General features: G+C 51.0%; 1 pseudogene; it reads right to left on the bottom strand.

The window, feature by feature from the left end:
• Positions 1–2,974: 2,974 nt before the first annotated feature.
• LOC127218747 (28 kDa heat- and acid-stable phosphoprotein-like) lies at positions 2,975–3,751 on the bottom strand (annotated as a pseudogene).
• Positions 3,752–8,572: the final 4,821 nt, after the last annotated feature.

Raw genomic sequence — 8,572 nt, 5'->3', positions numbered from 1 at the left:
AGTAACCCCAGTTAAACCATTGGGTTTACCAAGCTAGACTTGATAGAATTGTTGATTTAGTCTGTGCCTAATGCCCTGTCTGGGGCACAGGCTCTTTTCATCTCTTCCCCCCGAAAGTTCACATAATAGGGATGTGGAGCGGCCGTGTGCCACCTAAGAGAGGGACTTTGGCTGTGCCCTTATAGGGCTGTGTCAGGCCTGCTGTGCAGCCCACATCCCTTTTCAAAGCACCTACTGGGCTGGGTAAGTGGGGGGGGCGAGGTCAGAGGGGTCAGAGGTGGCTGGACCTCGAGGCCGACTCTGGAAGGTTGAGGAGACAGAAGGTGGCAAGAGTAATGGGGGGCTTGGCAGGAAGTGATTGGAGCCTCGCGTCATTCTTGGGGTGAACACACAGCTGAGTAGTAAGGGGTTGAATGCGGTCTCCCACCTGGATAGGGCTGGGTATGGGGCAAGATTTGGACACAGGCCCCAGAGCTTAGGATTAGACCCTAGGAGGCCACTTTGTTCTTAGACATGGGAAAGATTAGGGTCCCCTTTCCTGGCTGTATCCCTCTTCCTCTTCTGTGTAAAAGGTGTGTGACTGTGTCAAGACACATCCCAACTTCCACCTGCCCTCGGGTTGGAGTGGGTGAAGTTGTCAACCCCCTATACCTGTCCCTAGCCTACCCCAACTGGACCCCATGAGCCTCCCCTCCTCTTTCTGGCTATTCTCTCACACTCTAGCCTCCTCCTTAGGGCATCCCCAAGAGTTTCATCTGACTAGGACCCAGGGAAGCCTACACAGCTGCAGGCAGGAACATGGGAACAGGGCAGAAGGTGTCAACTGTTGGCCCAAAGGCTCCTCTCTCCTTGTGCTGGACAGTTATGGGGATCCGGATGCCCACAAGCCCTACAGGTTTTGTCCTGGGAGGCTGTTGGCCTGTGGGCTCTTCCCTGGCCCTATTCCTTCCCATATCCCCAACGACAAGTAGTGTTCACAACTGGAAGGGTGAGCTGGGTCTAGAGACTTCTCAAGACTGTGGTCAGCTGGTAGGCAATATGGACAGTAGGCAAAATGACACCTGCAGACATTTCTTATATCCTTTCTTGAGAACATGGTGACTCTGGATCACTGTGTTGACCTATAGGCATGGACTCCCATATGATACCTTAGGACTACCACAATGAGCCAAGGCTGAAAGCCATGCCAAGAAATATTTCATCTGTCCACCTTAAATGACAGTGCCATGATGGGTGACAGGCAAGGTATAATGGACACTACATAGTAAGTTGTCACTGTTGCTTGTGTTCACCAAGAAGCTGGCTGTGGGAACAGGATGGTCCTGCATTTTTCTTCCGATCCATATTTGTCTCACAGTGTCCTCCAAGGCCTCCAAGGCCTCCAAGCAGGGAGGAAAGCAGAAAAAAACAGGCCAAGAGCGAGAACACCAGCCCCGAGAAGCTTAACCACCTCTCAAGTCTTGCAATATTTTGTCTTATGGCACAATGATGGGATGATGGCAACAGGAAGTCAGAAGTTCAGCCGGGGAGGATCATCCAGAAAACAAAGCTCAATTCAAGACCTTCAATTGACTGCCTCAACTTCCCCACTTCGTTTCTCCTGCACGTTTGTATGCCCCTGATTTGATGGTGTTATCGCTATATTTTGCTATTATTTTCTTTGGAAGCCTCCTCTGAGGGGGACAGACACTCTGTTCTGCCCAGGATGTTCTCTATTGGGCACTCCATCTGGCTGACTTAAAGGGGCTTCCCAAATCAATTAATGTTGACTGTTTTGAGCACCCAAGTCAATGACGTTTTGCTGTAATCTATATCTGCCTTTTGCTAGTTATTTTTTACTTGGCCTGCTATGTACTTAATAAACTCAATGATTCAAAATGGGAAGTATGCCTATGGCAGATTAGTCTCTGGATCTACAGAACTCAGGGCTGGCCAGCTGAGGTATCAGAGAAAGGAAGGGCCAGGCACCAGTGGACATGACTCCATCCCATGGCACCACACAATACCAGTCTCTCTTGACTGTCTCCCTAGACAGGAATGTCCCAGCCTAACTCTTAGGAATCTCCCACTTCCTTACTGAGAGATGCCCACTCCAAGTGGCATGGGGTGCCCTGGCCAAATCCTGAAAAGAAAGGGTACCCTGCTTCAGGAGGTCATTGAGGCCCAGTCAGGCCTGCTGAAACCTAAGCATAATGGTCCAGAAAGGTCTCAGGCTCAGTGGATGGGGCAGGTGCCTAGGCCTGTTCCCATCTCAGGGATCCAGCCCTACTCAGGATGCTGAGGTCGGTGGAGCTTTGACCCTTGGTTTGTGTCCACTTATAGCTAGAATAGCTGGATACATCTGGGATGCTGGGCTAGCAGGAGGTATGTCAGGAACTGTCTTCAAGTGCTAGTAGGAAATGTGGAACAGAAAGGATCCTGTAGAGGTCCCCCTCCCCTGACACCCAATTCTCCCAGGTCCTGGTGTCTTTTGCCCTCCTCTCCAGATGCTGAGGTCCAGCTTGGGTAGCAGAGAAGACCCAGGCCTGGTCTTGCCTGTGCATTCTTTTTTTTTTATGATAATGTCGTTTAATCTGCCAAATATACAAGTTGAATTTGAGGAGCATGTCTTGTCTGGGTGGTGCACAGTAGCCAGAGGTTTCTTGAAATGATCAATGGGTAGGGTTAAAAATGGCCACTAGCCCTGACCCAGTGGATGGGAAGGGCGCAGAACAGGTCAGAGGTGAGGCCTCATTGGACGGAACTGGCCAGGCACAAACCTTGGACCCTTAGGGGCACAGGCTTCCCAACAGCCCCACTGAGTGAGCACCCAGACAGCAGTCTGGGCTGGTTGTCATCAACTCCCACAGCAGCTGCCTGCTGGCACTACCCCCCACCCCCAATGTGCAATCTACTGGACAAATGGAATCTCTACCCCACTTACCAGGCACCCCCCCCCAACCAGGGTTCCAAATTCTAAAAACAGCAGAAGCATTCAAATGGCTATGTATGAAATGCTGTCCTGCAATCTTTCTGTCTCAAAGATAGCAGCTGCCCCTCCCCCAGCCCCCCCCTCAACCCCTGAATGATTTCTGTGCCAAGATGAAGAGGCCATAGGGGCTCCTGGCCATGAGGGGCTGCTGCAGAGGCGCCAGGGCACAGGGTGGGTGAGACACGGCAGAGGTCCTGGCGGCACGGCCCAGTTCCCTGGCATCTCCCACAGGCCAGTTAACTTATTCAGGGAGAGTGACTGCATTCGTTTTTCCTGACAAAGTTGCGTCATCTTTTGCTTTCCTCTCCTCTTCTTTCTTTCTTGCTGCTTCCGGATGATTGCCAGCCGGGCAAGATCAGCCTTGGCCTGCTCTGTCTTCCCAGCCAAGTGCATCTTCATGTAGCGCTCTTTTGCTTTCTGCTTCTCGATTTCTTCTTGTTCCCTCCTTGAAAGCTCCTTTGGCCCATCCAGATCCAGTTGTGTGACCTTCTTCGTTGTTTGTGCCACCCGGTTGGGATTCTCAATGTCAATGAGCCCTTCCACACCTTTTTGCTTTTGCTGGTAGTCATCATCTTCATCTTCACTCTCATCTGAGTCTAGAGACTTCTCCTTTTTGGGGTCACCTGAAGCCCCATCTCCACCTTCTTCTTGTTCATCTTCTTCATTGGCCTTCTGCTTCTCAGGCTGTAGCTGGGCATCAATCTCCTCTGGGCTTGTATACTGCCTCACCCGGCCTTTGTGGCCTCCCTTTTTACCTCCTTTAGGCATCGGGGCTCCGGCGGCTGCTTGCCTGTGCATTCTTAGGCCTGTTGCCTGATCACTAAAGTAGCAGGGTGTATGGCTGGTGTTCACAGGAGCCTGCTGAACCTGCTGAACCCCAGTGCTGGACACAGTGGCTACTCTGCATTGTTCTGAGGTGAGAGGTCCAGACTGGCTGCCTCTATAGAAAGCCTGAATTCTGTTCATCTCACATGCACAATGGGGTGCAAAGAGCCCCATTTTGGGCCTCCACAACCAGGCAGACCCAGAGAGCCCATTGCCTCTTGACAGCCTTACAGTGTGAACACAGCTGGTGCTTCAAAACTGCTAGGGAGCTTGGGCCAGAGGCTCCCAGGTAACTCAGAAGGGCAGAAGGGTTGGCACCCAGCCTGGTGCAGACATCTGGCCTCTTGCTGTTGAGATGAAGGGTTATGTGGGAAGAGTAGTCATGATTTGGGGGGTGGTGACTTGAGGGTTAGAGGGTGCCTGTTCCTCTAGACTCTGCCTTTGAAGGCTTTGGACAGGGACTCTCAGACAACAGCACTCTCACTCAGCCCTGAGCCAGTGTCTCAGATCCACAGCATGTGCTGCCATGTGCAGATGGGCGTAGGAAAGGTTCCTCCGTACATGGCTCCTAGAAAATGCCAACCACCAGGACAAAGAGACAGAAGAGTCATGACCAGGCCTGTTTCCAGGTGGCCCGTTTGGAGGGGCAGAACTGGGCTCACGGGGAGGCAATGTCACCATGGGCTGATACAAACACGGCAGAGCAAGAGAAAAGGAAGGCCCTAGCTCTCAGAAGGCGACAAAGAGTCTTTGATAAACTCTAGATATGTGGGGACCCAAGTTCTTAAGGCAACACAAGGCTAAGTAAGAGCCTGCACCCCCGGGGATGTGCCTGCACCCCAAACCCACCCCCACTCCTCCCAGCTCATTTATTTTAAGATGACCAGAGTTGGGAGGGGATGTGATAGTTAAGATTCGATTTTCTGCACAGTGATAAAAGCCTGCAGGACACCACCAATCCTGGCAGAGTGATAAGCACACCCTGTGAAAAGGCCCAAGATGGAAAATCAATGGCACTCTGGCCACTGCCCTGAGCAATTAGAGATTAGAGTTAGAGGGAATTTATGGCAGCAGCCTGGACCGCCAGCTGTGCAGAACTAGAGTTAATCAGGAACACGCTGGCTCCACTCCATGTGATAAAACTAAGAAAAATATACAGGAGCTGGAGGGGCAGCTCAGAATTAAGAGCTCTTGCTGCTCTTTCAGACTTTGGTTCTCAGAACCCATGTTTGGTAGCTCACAGCCACCTGTAACTCCAGCTCCAGGGGATCTGGCATCTCTGGCCTCCGTGGCACCTGCACTCATATCCATTTACCCACATACATACACATATTCCAACACACCATCAAAAATAATAAAAAATCAATCTTATAAAAAGAAAAGCTCAGGTGTGGTGGAGCACACCTTTAATCCCAACACTGGTAAGGCAGAGGCAGAGGGATCTCTGTGAGCGAGGCCAGCAGAGCTACCTAGTGAGACCCTGTCTTTAAAAACGAAGAAAGAGAGAGAGGGAGAGAAAGGAAGAAAGGAAGGAAGGGAGGGAGAGAGGGAAGGGAGGGAGGGAAAAAGGAAGGGAGGTAGGGAGGGAGAGAGGGAGGAAGGAAGGAGCCAGACACTGGTGATGCACGCCTTTAATCCTAGCACTCAGGAGGCAGAGGCAGGCAGATCTCTGTGAGTTCAAGACTAGCCTGGTGTACAAAGTGAGCTCCAGGACAGCCAGAGCTACACAGAGAAATCCTGTCTTGAAAAACAACAACAACAACAACAACAACACACACACACACACACACAAGAAAGGGAGAGAGGGAGGGTAAAATATTGAGGTGTGCAGACATCCTGGTGATACTTCTACCCTCCTTCTGAGAAAGGTTTGTCTTGTATTTGATTTCCAGCTGAGTGGGTTCCCATCAAAACCAAATCCGGAGTCATTAGCTGAAACTCACACAATGTGACATGTTCTATTTAGTGGCAAGCGGTGAATAGCATTTAACATGCAGCTTGGGGAGCCACCACCTCCATTCAGCTGCTCAAGGAATGTGTGTTTATGGGTGGCCACCTAGTCTCCCCAGCCCTAGTAATGGGACTCTACTCTTGTCCTGGACTCTGCCCCACCTGGACATGTTGAGCAAGTGAAATCACAGTCTGTGCTCAGTGGGCCTCCCTTCTCCACATCCCCCCTCTTCTCCCTCCCTTCCTTCTTTCCCTTTGAGACAGGGTCTCTTTCTATATCTGAAATTGGTCTCAAAAATGTGATTCTTGAGGTTAGAGATGAGTAGATGGTTAAGAGGGCTGTTGTTCTCACATAGAACCCGAGTTCTGCTCCCAAAGCCTATGTCAGAGGCCTATAGTTTTAGATCCAGTTCTGAGCCCTCTTCCTGCATTCACAGGCATGTGTGTGCATGCACACACGCACACAGACAGAGAGAGACTCACAGAGAGAAATAACAAAGATACATTTTAAAGTTTCAGCCCTTCTGCCTCAGCCTCCCATGTGTTGGGATTACAGCTTAGTTGCCATATCATATTTCTGAGCTTTGTCTTCATTGTCACAGGAATCAGAATTTCTTTTCTTTTTATGGCTGAGTAATAGTCTACCAAATGGGTAGAGCTCACCTGATCATCCGATGATGTATCTCGCTGCTATTGTGGACAATACTATTGCAAATATGTTGAAAATCCATTTTAAGCTCTGTAAAAATAGTATTGATGAGAAGGAATGAACAGACTTGAAGATTTTGGAATATATATGTATATATACATACACACACACACACACACACACACACACACACACACACATATATATATATATATATGGAGAGAGAGAGTCTCTTATGCGACCCAGACTGACCTTAAACACACAATAGCTGAGTCAAGCCTTGAGTTCCTGGCTCCTGATCCTCCTGCTGCCATCACCCAAGTGCTGGGATTATAGGTTTATGCAGCCACATGTGTTATCTACATTATCAGGCCCAAATGGTGACATGACCCATATGTCTGCCAAGCATGAAGCATACCCCAGATGCAAAAGGACGCTATTCAGGGTGTGCTGACACCTGTCAGGGCATAGAGATGAACCTTGGGGAACATTATGCTAGTGTGATAACCCAGTGATGGGACAAATATTAAACAATTGCACATAAACATGGTTCTTGGTGAAGTGTGATCCACTGACAGCAAGCACATGATGCCACTGGGGGAGCATAGCTGGGTGGGCAGGAGGAGTACCCCAACTTGATCCAGGAAACCTAGTGCCAACTACTCAGGGCTGAGTTAGGAGTGAGGACACAGACTCTGTGAGGTAATAGGCCTGGCCACTGGCTCCTTCCCAAAAGCTTCAGGTCTCGGTGGGGAGGAGAATCAGTGGCCAGATGGACAGGTATCCTCTCCTGTGATCAAAGGGAAGGGCCAGGTATTTCCAACTTGCCTGCCAAGTCTCAACCTTCCCACTGGCCTGGACTCACTCGGGACAGTGATTGACCCAACAACAGCTTTCAGCTGTGCCGACTATAGAGAGCCCAGGGAACCAGAACGGAGGGAGGGTGGAGGCCACTGTCCCTGGCTGTTCCTGCACGGGCCTCTCCCTTGTATTCTCTTCTGGATCGGATGCTGCTGCTCCTGCCCTCCATCTTGGCTTATCCAAGCTCCCATTGTTTCCAGGTGAAGGCACTAAGTGTCTCTCCTCTTGCCACTCCCACGGAGATGCCCTGTTTCCCATGACAGCGAGGATCCCAGGAAACATGGAAGGCGGGCCCTGAAGGAGCAGGAGAGACTAAATGGACATCCCCAGCCCTGCTCTCTCTTGCTGTCTAAAGTCTCCCCTACTGAGGAGGAAGCAGTGGCATCCTGCCATCTTTACTCACACCTGAAAGTGGCGGTTTGTGGGAACAATGTTCCTTGCCATCAGAATCTGCACTGAGATCCCTGACATTACTCCTGCAGATGGGGTGGGGGCCGAGAGGAGCTGCTGCAACATGGCTCTACTAAGGGAACCGCTTCATCGTCACCCCCATTTCCAGGCTGCACCTCACCCTGCCAGGCAAACAGACATCTCCTGTCCCCCTCCCCATCCTCAGCCCTGCCCCATAGGCCGGATTTCCTGGGCAAGGTCACTCAGTCGCTGGAACCCAGTGCCCAATAAAACCCACTGATGCGGACAGAGCCATAAAGTAGATCAGCAGACCGTCACAGTGGCCCCAGGATGTTTGCTTTGGGTTACCCCTGCAATTCTCCATGACTGCAGTGGAGGACATCCCAGTGCTCACAGTGTCCAGGGCCTATGGCTTTTCTGGACACCCACCAGGCCTTCAATACAGGTGCGTTTAGAGTGTCCAGGGTCTTGTCTCCTCTCCCCAACTATGTTGGTCAATTTTGGACCTCCCAGAATAGTTCACATGTTTTTCAGCCCTTCCATGCTCCTTAGTCAGAAACCGGCCTGGGGTCACTGCCCCAGCTCTTGCCAGGGATGTCGTGTTAGCCTCTCAGCACCTTGGGAGCCCCTGCATCTCACTCACACATCTTGCTCAGGCCACCTCCTGCCCCATTCCTGGTGGCCTAGCACCTGTACACCAGTCACACTCTGGCTTCCCTCCTCTAGTGTCATCTCAGCTCATCCTTACTTGCTGGTGACCAGTGATGAGACTCTTAAGGAAGAGTTGGGGCTGTACCTACTCCTCTTTCCTGCTGCAACCTGTCCCTGACACCCTACCTATTCGGACAGGAGGGTGCATTTGCCTGTGCTCCTTGGCCTCTGAGACTTCACACACGTGGTTCTCT

This window comes from Phodopus roborovskii, unplaced genomic scaffold, assembly GCF_943737965.1.
Source record: "Phodopus roborovskii unplaced genomic scaffold, PHOROB, whole genome shotgun sequence".
NCBI classification, from domain to species: domain Eukaryota; kingdom Metazoa; phylum Chordata; class Mammalia; order Rodentia; family Cricetidae; genus Phodopus; species Phodopus roborovskii.
Note: the sequence above shows the minus strand (reverse complement) of the source record. Positions and strands in the feature narration are given on the sequence as shown.